The sequence below is a fragment of the Grampus griseus genome (assembly GCF_964374135.1).
Source record: "Grampus griseus genome assembly, chromosome: 15".
NCBI lineage: Eukaryota > Metazoa > Chordata > Mammalia > Artiodactyla > Delphinidae > Grampus > Grampus griseus.
The window spans coordinates 35903223-35915796 of NC_139009.1; the positions used below are offsets into that span (position 1 = coordinate 35903223).

Genomic DNA, 12574 nt, shown 5'->3' on the forward strand with positions numbered 1-12574 from the left:
TTGATCTGACTGGTGGTAACAAGGGTATTTGCCAAATAATACTTAGTTAAGTCATATATTTATTTCACCTGGTTTTCTCCTTCAGTGTCTTATTTTACAATAAAAAGGGTTTTGTTTGTTTGTTTGTTTTAAAGGCTTCTCAGTGATTCCAGAGAAAGGGAAAGAGGTAGTCCAGGCCTGAATAAGAATGGAAAATGGTGAACAAAGAGGGGACCCATTCTGGAGAAGTGACTGTGGGTGGGAACTAAAGAATACAGAAGAGTAGTGAGAGACAGCGGCTTGGGGCATGCTGCATTTGAGGTGGTGTAGAAAATAAACCTGTATTTGCTTTGTGACAATAGCTAGCAAGCGGTGAAGAATAAAGGTTCAAATCTCAGGAAAGTGTTGTGCTAGAAGATGTGGAGATCAATTCAAGAGATAAGAGCAGAACTATGGAAACTAGAGTCAGAAGAGAAGATGGCCAAGGACAGCATTTTGGGAAATTACTATGTTTCAGGAGCAGCGTAATAGGGGCCTGGAAGGGATACTGAGAAAGGACTGGAGACAGGAAGGCTGGTTCAGGGTGGCGTGGTCTAATACTTCTTCTTAGTGGAAGCAGGTCCAGGATTGGGTGATCAGCAGTGTGAGCTGCTGCATGTTGCTGGAGGTCAAACAAATTGCAGAGCAGTTCTAGTGACTGTTGTGAGAAAGGTCATATTGCCAGGACAGGTGAAGCAACGAAAGTAGGCTCTTCCTGCAAGATTTGATGACAAAGGGAAAGAGAGAAACAGAATGTGGACTAGAGGGAAGCAGAATTGCAGGAGGAGTTGGGCATGTTGGCAGGCATGCCAATACGGCTGAGGAAGAAGAAATAAGTATGATGGGGGCCAGTATTTGATGGAGCAAGGACCTAGAGCAGTGCTTCGCAAAAGCAGGGCCTCCAGACCAGTAGCATCAGCATCACTCGGAAATTTGTTAGAAATGCAGATTCGCAGGCATCTCAGTTTGTCTCACGCCAGACATACTAAATCAGAAACTCTGGGATTAAAACCCAGCAATCTGGGCTTCCCTGGTGGCACAGTGGTTGAGAGTCCGCCTGCCGATGCAGGGGACACGGGTTCGTGCCCCGGTCTGGGAGGATCCCACATGCCGCGGAGCGGCTGGGCCCGTGAGCCGTGAGCCGTGGCCGCTGAGCCTGCGCGTCCAGAGCCTGTGCTCCGCAACGGGAGAGGCCACAACAGTGAGAGGCACGCGTACCGCAAAAAAAACCACAAAAAAACCCAGCAATCTGTGTTTTAACAAACTTTCCGAGGATTCTGATGCATGCTCAAGTTTGAAAGTCAAGAGGAAGGAATGGTTTTATCCTGCCCATAGGTTGGGAGGTGGTTCTCTTTGACAGGACGAGTGACCCTACTTAGAAGAGAAAAGATGAAGAAGAAGAAAAAGATGATATCAGATAATCCCAGGCTCTCAGCAAGGTCATCTGCTGAGAAATTTTTTTCAGTGTGAATTTTAAATCACAAGGTAGGAGTCCTATCAGAAATTGACTTGGCTTTGCATTTCAGGTTGAAACTCCAGCCTCAAAGCCAGAATGAAAAGACGTAAGTTAGTGCAAGAGTAAGGAAGGGAAACTAATATTTATTGAGCAACTATAATACACTTTTGTATACCCTGTCTTATTCAGTTCATTATCGTTGTGCAATGCAACCATTACTGTCTCTTTTTTATACTTGAGGGCATCTCTCAGCTTCACTGGCTTGTAAGTGGTGGAGCTGAGATTTGAACTCAGAGCTTTCTAGCTGCAAAGCCCATTATTCTTTCTACTGTACTATACCTGTTAAACTTACCAGGTTTGACATGCCTGTCGCTATTAAGATATTTAAAGCATGAGGAGTCCTACAATGACTCTTGGTTTTATATTTCTATCTGTAGAATGGTACTTTGCTTTGTAATGCATTTCGAACAGAAATAAGATTTTGACATTATGATGAAATAAAATGGAGACACATACATTTTACTTTACTGTCAATATAATTACAAGTAAGACGTTGACATGATTTGGGTGTTGGTCAAACCATCCTTTACATCTTTATGTATGAATTGTTATGCCTTAGATTGTAAAGCTCATATGGGGCAAGGGACCTAGTTATATGTATGTATATACCCTGCTGTCTTTCAGAAAGCATTTTCTTTTTAATTTTTAGTTATGGTGAAATTGGTATCCAATAAACTGTATGTATAATTTTATAAGTTTTGAAATTTGTGTACACCCTAGAAACCATCACCATAATTGAAATGCTAAACATGTCTATCACCCCCTGCCCCAAAGTGTCCTCTTGACCCTGGGTAGCCCCTCCTTTCTGACCCTTGAAGTTTCCTCCCTTTCTAGGAAACCACTGATTTGCTTTCCCTTACTCTATATTAGTTTATGTTTTCTAGAGTTTTAAATAAATGAAATCATTCAGTATGTGCTTTTATTTTTCAGTGTTCCTTCAGTCAGTAAAATTATTTTAACATCACCTATGTTATTGCATGTATCAATAGTTCTTTCCTTTTTTTTCCTGAGTAGTCTCCCATTGTATGGCTAAGCCTCAATTTTTTTATCCTTTCGCCCATTGATGAACTTTGGGTTGTTGCCAGTTTGGGGCTGTTACAAGTAAAGCTGTTATGAACATTTGTGTAGATGGATATGCTCTTTGCATGGGCATATACTTTAACTTCTCTAGGGTAGATACCTAGGAGTGGAACAGCTAGATCATGTAGAGGCATATATTTAACTTTTAAAGGAAGCTGCCAAACGGCTTTCGAAAGTGGTTGTATTTTATATTCCCCTCCGTGGTATCGGAGAGCTCCATTTCTCCACGTTCTCCTCAACTCTCAATGTGCTCAATCTTTTAAATTATAGCCTTTCTAACAGATGTATAGAGGTATCTCATTGGGGTTTTAATTTGAATTTCCCTAATGACTAATGATGTTGGATACCTTTTCACGTGCTTATTTGCCACTCTTGTATCGTCTTTGGTGATGAATCTATTCAAATGACTTACCCATTTTTTTAAAAATTGGGTCTCTTATTTTCTTATTATTAACATACTCAGAGTTCTTTATATGTTCTGGATATAAGCTCTCTATCAGATATATGATTTGCAAAGATATATGATATTTTCTCCCAGCCTGTGGCTTGTCTTTGCATTCTCCTCCTAGCATCGTTCAAAGTGCAGAAATTTTTAATTTTAATGAAGTCCAGTTTACCAACGTGTCCTTTTATGGATCATGCATCTTGTGTCATATCTAAGAAATCTTTTCGGCCTGTGTGCATGCGTGTTGCGTGATGCTGAGGCACAGTCTCTTAGCTCCAGAATTGCTCAGAGAGGGTTTAGGAAGGTGATGGGGACTTTGATTTCAGAACCTCCGTGTGGCTGTCAGGGTCTTGGTGCTCTGGATGGGTGTCAAACCTGAGCCTCTGAGGTGGGAGAGCCGAGTTCAGGACATTGGGCCACCAGAGACCTCCTGGAACCACATAATATCAATCGGTGAAAGCTCTCCCAGAGATCTCTGTCTCAACTCTAAGACCCAGCTCCACTCAACGACCAGCAAGCTTCAGTGCTGGACACCCCATGCCAAACAACTAGTAAGACAGGAACACAACCCCACCCATTAGCAGAGAGGCTTTCTAAAATCATAAGTTCACAGACACCCCAAAACACACCACCAGATGCGGTCCTGCCCACCAGAAAGACAAGATCCAGCACCACCCACCAGAACACAGGCACCAGTCCCCTCCACCAGGAAGCCTACACAAGCCACTGAACCAACCTTACCCACTGGGGGCAGACACCAAAAACAACGGGAACTAAACCTGCAGGCTGTGAAAAGGAGACCCCAAACACAGTAAGTTAAGCAAAATGGGAAGACAGAGAAATACACAGCAGATGAAGGAACAAGGTAAAAACCCACCAGACCTAACAAATGAAGAGGAAATAGGCAGTCTACCTGAAAAAGAATTCAGAGTAATGATAGTAAAGATGTCCAAAATCTTGGAAATAGAATGGAGAAAATACAAGAAACGTTTAACAAGGACCTAGAAGAACTAAAGAGCAAACCAACAATGATGAACAACACAATAAATGAAATTAAAAATTCTCTAGAAGGAATCAATAGCAGAATAACTGAGGCAGAAGAAGGAATAAGTGAACTGGAAGATAAAATAGTGGAAGTAACTACTGTAGAGCAGAAAAAAGAAAAAAGAATGAAAAGAATTGAGGAAAGTCTCAGAGACCTCTGGGACAACATTAAACACACCAACATTCGAATTATAGGGGTCCCGGAAGAAGAAGAGAAAAAGAAAGGGACTGAGAAAATATTTGAAGAGATTATAGTTAAAAACTTCCCTAATGCGGGAAAGGAAATAGTCAATCAATTCCAGGAAGTGCAGAGAGTCCCATTCAGGATGAATCCAAGGAGAAACACACGAAGACACATATTAATCAAACTATCAAAAATTAAATACAAAGAAAAAATATTAAAAGCAGCAAGGGAAAAGCAAAATAACATACAAAGGAATCCCCATAAGGTTAACAGCTGATCTTTCAGCAGAAACTCTGCAAGCCAGAAGGGAGTGTCAGGACATATTTAAAGTGATGAAAGAGGGGCTGCCCTGGTGGCACAGTGGTTAAGAATCCGCCTGCCAATGCAGGGGACACAGGTTAAAGCCGTGGTCCAGGAAGATCCCACATGCTCAGAGCAACTAAGCCCGTGCACCGCAACTACTGAGTCTGCACTCTAGAGCCCGCGAGCCACAACTACAGAGCCCACATGTCACAACTACTGAAGCCCACACAACTAGCAACTACTGAAGTCCACACAACTAGCAACTACTGAAGCCCACACAACTAGAACCTGTGCTCCACAACAAGAGGAGCCACCGCAATGAGAAGGCCACACACTGCAAAGAAGAGTAGCCCCCAATCTCTGCAACTAGATAAAGCCCACGCACAGCAACAAAGGCCCAACACAGCCAAAAATAAATAAGTAAAATAAATTAATAAAAAATAAATAAGTAAAGTGATGAAAGGGAAAAACCTACAACCCAGATTACTCTACCCAGCAAGGATCCCATTCAGATTCATTGGAGATATTAAAACCTTTACAGTCAAGCAAAAGCTAAGAGAATTCAGCAACACCAAACCAGCTTTACAGCAAATGCTAAAGGGACTTCTCTAGGCAGGAAACACAAGAGAAGGAAAAGACCTACAATAATAAACCCAAAACAATTAAGAAAATGGTAATAGGACCATATCAATAATTACCTTAAATGTAAATGGATTAAATGCTCCAACCAAAAGACATAGACTGGCTGAATGGATACAAAAACAAGACCCATGTATATGCTGTCTACAAGAGACCCACTTCAGACCTAGGGACACATACAGACAGAAAGTAAGGGGATTGAAAAAGGTATCTCATGCAACTGGAAATCAAAAGAAAGCTGGAGTAGCAATTCTCATATCAGACAAAATAGCATTTAAAATAAGAGGAAAAGAGGCAAAGAAGGACACTACATATGATCAAGGGATCAATCCGAGAAGAAAAGATAACAATTGTAAGTATTTACGCACCCAAAAGAGGAGCACCGCAATACATAAGGGAAATGTAAACAGTCATAAAATGGGAAATCGACAGTAACACAATAATAGTAGAGGACTTTAACACCCCACTTTCACCAATGGACAGATCATCCAAAATGAAAATAAATAAGGAAACACAAGCTTTAAATGATACATTAAACAAGATGGACTTAATTGATATTTATAGGAGAATCCAAAAACAACAATACACTTTCTTCTCAAGTGCTCATGGAACATTCTTCAGGATAGATCATATCTTGGGTCACAAATCAAGCCTTGGTAAATTTAAGAAAATTGAAATCGTATCAAGTATCTTTTCTGACTACAGTGCTGTGAGACTAGATATCAATTACAGGAAAAAACTGTAAAAAATACAAACACGTGGAGGCTAAACAATACACTATTAAATAACCAAGAGATTGATGAAGAAGTCAAAGAGGATATTAAAAAAATACCTGAAACAAATGACAATGAAAACACGATGACCCAAAACACATGGGATGCAGCAAAAGCGGTTCTAAGAGAGAAGTTTATGGCAATACAATCCTACCTCAAGAAACAAGAAAAATCTCAAATAAACAACCTAACCTTACACTTAAAGCAATTAGAGAAAGAAGAACAAAAAACTCCAAAGTTAGCAGAAGGAAAGAAAGCATAAAAATCAGATCAGAAATAAATGAAGGAAACGATAGCAAAGATCAATAAAACTAAAAGCTGGTTCTTTGAGAAGATAAACAAAATTGATAAACCGTTAGCCAGACTCATCAAGAAAGGGAGAAGACTCAAATCAATAGAATTAAAAATGAAAAAGGAGAAGTAACAATTGGAACTGTAGAAATACAAAGGATCATGAGAGATTACTACAAGAAACTATATGCCAATAAAATGGACAACCTGGAAAAAATGGACAAATTCTTAGAAAAGCACAACCTTCCGAGACTGAACCAGGAAGAAATAGAAAATATAAACAGACCAATCACATGCATTGAAATTGAAACTGTGATTAAAAATCTTCCAACAAAAAAAAGCCCAGGACCAGATGGCTTCACAGGCAAATTCTGTCAAACATTTAGAGAAGAGCTAATACCTATCCTTCTCAAACTCTTCCAAAATATAGCAGAGGGAGGAACATGCCCAAATCCATTCTACGAGGCCACCATCACCCTGATACCAAAACCAGACAAGGATGTCACAAAGAAAGAAAACTACAGGCCAATATCACTGATGAACATAGATGCAAAAGTCCTCAACAAAATACTAGCAAACAGAATCCAACATAACATTAAAAGGATCATACACCATGATCAAGTGGGGTTTATCCCAGGAATGCAAGGATTCTTCAATATACACAAATCAATCAATGTGATAAACCATATTAACAAACTGAAGGAGAAAAACCATATGATCGTCTCAATAGATGCAGAAAAAGCTTTTGACAAAATTCAACACCAATTTATGATAAAAACCCTCCAGAAAGTAGGCATAGAGGGAACTTACCTCAACACAATAAAGGCCATATATGACAAACCCACACCCAACATCATTCTCAATGGTGAAAAACTGAAACCATTTCCACTAAGATCAGGAGCAAGACAAGATTGCTCACTTTCACCACTATTATTCAACATAGTTTTGGAAGTTTTAGCCACAGCAATCAGAGAAGAAAAAGAAATAAAAGGAATCCAAATCGGAAAAGAAGAAGTAAAACTGTCACTGTTTGCAGATGACATGATACTATACATAGAGAATCCTAAAGAGGCTACCAGAAAACTACTAGAGCTAATCAATGAATTTGGTAAAGTTGCAGGATACAAAATTAATGCACAGAAATTTCTTGCATTCCTATACACTAATGATGAAAAATCTGAAAGAGAAATTAAGGAAACACTTCCATTTACCACTGCAACAAAAAGAATAAAATACCTAGGAATAAACCTACCTAAGGAGAGAAAAGACCTGTATGCAGAAAACTATAAGACGCTGATGAAAGAAATTAAGGATGATACCAACAGATGGAGAGATATACCATGTTCTTGGATTGGAAGAATCAACATTGTGAAAATGACTATACTACCCAAAGCAATCTACAGATTCAGTGCAATCCCTATCAAACTACCAATGGCATTTTTCACAGAACTAGAACAAAAAAATTCACAATTTATATAGAAACACAAAAGACCCCGAATAGCCAAACCAATCTTGAGAAAGAAAACCGGAGCTGGAGGAATCAGGCTCCGTGATTTCAGATTATACTACAAAACTACAGTAATCAAGACAGTATGTTACTGGCACAAAAACAGAAATATAGATCAATGGAACAGAATAGAAAGCCCAGAGATAAACCCACACACATATGGTCACCTTATCTTTGATAAAGGAGGCAAGAATATACAGTGGAGAAAAGACAGCCTCTTCAATAAGTGGCACTCAGAAAACTGGACAGCTACATGTAGAAGAATGAAATTAGAACACTCCCTAACACTATACACAAAAATAAACTCAAAATGTATTAAAGACCTAAATGTAATGCCAAACACTATAAAACCCTTAGAGGGAAACATAGGCAGAACACTCTATGACATAAATCACAGCAAGATCCTTTTTGACCCATCTCCTAGAGAAATGGAATTAAAAACAAAAATAAACAAATGGGACCTAATGAAACTTAAAAGCTTTTGCACAGCAAATGAAACCATAAACAAGACGAAAAGACAACCCTCAGAATGGGAGAAAATATTTACAAACGAAGCAACTGAGAAAGGATTAATCTCCAAAATATACAAGCAACTCATGCAGTTCAATATCAAAAAAACAAACAACCCAATCAAAAAATGGGTGGAAGACCTAAAGAGACAGTTCTCCAAAGAAGATATACAGATTGCCAACAAACACATTAAAGGATGCTCAACGTCACTAATCATTAGAGAAATGCAAATCAGAACTACAATGAGGTATCACCTCACACCAGTCAGAATGGCCATCATCAAAAAATCTACAAACAATAAATGCTGGAGAGGGTGTGGAGAAAAGGGAACACTCTTGCACTGTTGGTGGGAATGTAAATTGGTACAGCCACTATGGAGAATAGTACGGAGGTTCCTTAAAAAACTAAAAATAGAACTACCATATGACCCAGCAATCCCACTACTGAGCATATATCCTGAGAAAACCATAATTCAAAAAGATGCATGTACTGCAATGTTCATTGCAGCTTTACTTACAATAGGCAGGACATGGAAGACCTAAGTGTCCATTGACAGATGAATGGATAAAGAAGATGTGGCACATATATACAATAGAATATTACTCAACCATAAAAAGAAACGAAATTGAGTTATTTGTAGTGAGGTCGATGGACCTAGAGTCTGTCATACAGAGTGAAGTAAGTCAGAAAGAGAAAAACAAATACTGTATGCTAACACATATATATGGAATCTTAAAAAAAAAGAAAAGAAAAGGTTCTGAAGAACCTAGGGGCAGGACAGGAATAAAGACGCATACCTAGTGAACGAACTTGAGGACACGGGGAGTGGGTAGGGTAAGCTAGGAGAAGTGAGAGAGTGGCATGGACATATATACACTACCAAATGTAAAATAGATAGCTAGTGGGAAGCAGCCACATAGCACAGGGAGATCAGCTCGGTGCTTTGTGACCACCTAGAGGGGTGGGAGAGGGAGGGTGGGAGGGAGACACAAGAGGGAGGGGATATGGGGATATATGTATACGTATAGCTGATTCACTTTGTTATACAGCAGAAACTAGCACACCATTGTAAAGCAATTATACTCTAATAAACATGTTAAAAAAAAGAAATCTTTTCTTTTTAAAATTTTATTATTTTTTTATCATCTTATTAAACATCTTTGGCCTTCATATCTACCTAATCTACACATTCTATTCAGAGAACAACTTAATGTAGGGACCTGTTTCTTTAGTGCCTTCTGTGTGCCAGTCTCTCTGCTAAGTATATCCATACACAATTCATTCAAATGATATATTTATTGAGCAGCTATTATGTGACAGGGACTGTTCTAGGCAGTGGAAATACATCATGGTACAAAACAGATTTTAGAAATCTCTGTCCCTAGTGTGCTTCTACTGGAGAAAGAGAATTTTAAAAATTAATAGTTTATTTATATAGCATATTAAATGGTAATAATTGCTATAGAAAAGTAAAGAGCAGGTTAAGGGGGTTCAGGAGTACTGGAGTGGAAATGAATGATTGCAGTTTTAAGTAGAATGGTCAGGGTAGGCAGGTCTGAGAAGGTAAGACACTCAAGCACACTTGAAGGAGGTAAGGGAACAAGCCATAGGGGTATCTGGAAGAAGAGCATTCACACAGAGTAAGTGGCCAATTTAAAGGCCCTAAAGCAGAAGTGTATGACTGGTGTATTCAAGAAATCATAAGATCAGTGTTGCGAGAGCAAGGGGGAGAGGAATGGAAGATGAAGTCAGAATGGTAACTGGATTGCACAGGGTCTTATAGGTCACTGTAAAGACTTTGGCTTTTACTCTGAGTGAAGAGAGGAGCCATTACAAGGTAGTAAATAGAGAAGGCTCACGATTTGATGTCCATTTTAGAAGGATCACTCTGGCTGCTCCCTTGAGCAGAAATTGTAGGGTTATAAGCAATTAGGAGACTATACAATAATTCAGATGAGAGATGATGGTATTTTAGACCAGGGTGGGAGCACTGGAGATAGAGAAAAGATGGATTTTGACATATTTCAAAAGTAGAACTAACTGCATTTCCTGGCATATTCAATGTGGGGTGTAAAAAAAATTAGGAGTCAAGGATATAGTCAAGGTTTTTGGCCTGAGCACCTGGAAAGATAGAATTAACAAGATGAGAAAAACAGTTATTGATATGAATTTGGGGAAAGATGATGAGGAATTCAATATTAGAGATATTAAGTTTGAGATGTCTATTAGACATCCAAGTGGAAATATTAAAAGTTGGATATATGAATCTGGAGCTCATGGGAGAAGTGCAGGCTGGTAGGTCAGATAAGATGAAGACTAAAAACTGAGCTGAATTTAGCAACGTGGAGACCTTTGGAAAGTTTGACAGCATTTTTGGTGGAACAGTGGGGACAAAAGCCTGATTGGGAGGAGAGAATTTGAAAACAGATTTTAAACAACTTTTTCCTGGAGTTTTGCTGCAGACGAGGAATAAGGAAATGGAGCAATAACCAGAAGGGAGGATAGAGCAGAGAGAGGATATTTTAAGAGGGAAAAATAGCTGCTTGAATGTTTGAATACTGATGGAAATAATCCAGTAGAGAGGAAAGAACTGATAACGTAGGCTAGAGAAGGAAGAATTGCTAGAACTGTGCCGTAGAACAGACAAAAGGGGATGGCTCCCGTGTATAAGAGGAGGTACTGACCTTAGATAGGAGTATGACTAATTCGTCCATGATAATAGGCAGGAAACAGAGTATGTAGGTACAGATGCTGTTAGGAGTGTAAGTGTCGTGGTGGGAGTTTGTGGAAGTTCTCATCTGATTACAGCAGTTTTGACAGTAAAGTAGGAAGCAAGGTCATCGGCTTGAAAGTAAGGCTGAGGGAGGAAGTGTTAGAATTTTGAAAAGAGTGAAGGTGGTACAAAATAATGAGCTAGGAGACCAGAAGAGTCAATGGACAAGGGAAATGAAAGAAAAACTGCCGGACATCAAGAATCCACTTGTGGTTCATGGTCATGCATTTTAAGCAAAGCCAGTCGGGATGCTTGTGTGCTTTCTCCGGCCACATTCAGGTGCACACGTGCAGTCTTGGAGCAGGCGGAGAGCTGGATTTAACAAATACGAGGACATGAGAAAGGGACGAGGGAGCGAAGGGGGCATGCGAGGGAATAGTTCAGATGGTTGGCTATGGGACCTACAATGGACAAGGAGGGAAGACAAATGTTAGGGAAGAGGAACAGTGACGTGGTGAGAGGATCAGCAGATTGTAGGCCAGTAGGATGGAAGAATGCTTGGAATGAGAGTCCCTTCTATAAGGGGTGAGCTGTGAAAGATAGAGGGGCTGTCAGAGAGTGGGTCAGGGTTGCAGTTATTGGTAAAGACGAGGACTGAGAGCAGGGCTACTTCATGAAGAGGCCATGGACTGGTACCAGTTTGTGAACTGTACATTACTGAGCTGCAATGAGGTAAGTTCAGAAATTGAAGGAAATGTTTAGAAACACTACTGTGACATCCAAGCCTATGATAAGTGGACTTGTATTCAGAATGTCTTTGCTTTTTAAATCTCATTTGTCTATTCATTTGTTGTCGTATTTTACAAAAGTAATGGTCTACAACAGATTGGCTATAAACAACAACAAAAAATCTGGTCCTGCCCCACAGCTGAAGCACTGCTCTAGCGTGCATGACTGTCACGTGACTGTCTTGAGGCGGGTGGAGGGCAAGACCATCAGAGGAGAGGAGTTGGAAGGACTAGTTTCTTGAATATTGAAGTCACCGTCATCTCTAGCCCTCCGAGATAGAAGCCACCTGATTCCACCACTCTGGGGGGCACCATTCTCATTGTTTGCCATGTGAACAACAGAACTCAGAGTACAGTGTGAATGGTGCCCTTAGATTGTTCACGAAGGTGGCCCTTGCTATCTCCATTTTACAGATGAGACAACAGACTCAGAGAGGTGAAATAATTGCCCAAGTTCACATAGCTAGTAAGGGAAGGAACCAATATTTGAACTTAGGTATGTCTGTCATGCCAAAGCTAGACTCTGTCCATACACCCCTCCGTCTTTGTCACCTGCTTACAGTTATGGGGACAGCATAGCCGTAAGCCTCATAAAAACTGGGGAAAAATGCCTTTTGGGAATGTGTTGTGGTCCATGTGGCTAAGATGAGCATTTCCATTTCTTTTAAAATCATGACTTGTTACATCTGCTGTGCTAACCCACAACCCATTGCTGTCTAGACCCATCTTTCCGGTTGGTCTTTGTTGAACCGAGAGGCTGAAA

At 39.9% G+C, this 12574-nt stretch overlaps 1 protein-coding gene across 1 annotated transcript in view; it reads left to right on the forward strand.

Moving 5' to 3' along the window:
* CAMKMT (calmodulin-lysine N-methyltransferase) overlaps nucleotides 1-12574 on the forward strand; it is a 401051-nt gene that overhangs the window by 363408 nt on the left and 25069 nt on the right. The gene's annotated exons all lie outside the window — the stretch shown is intronic.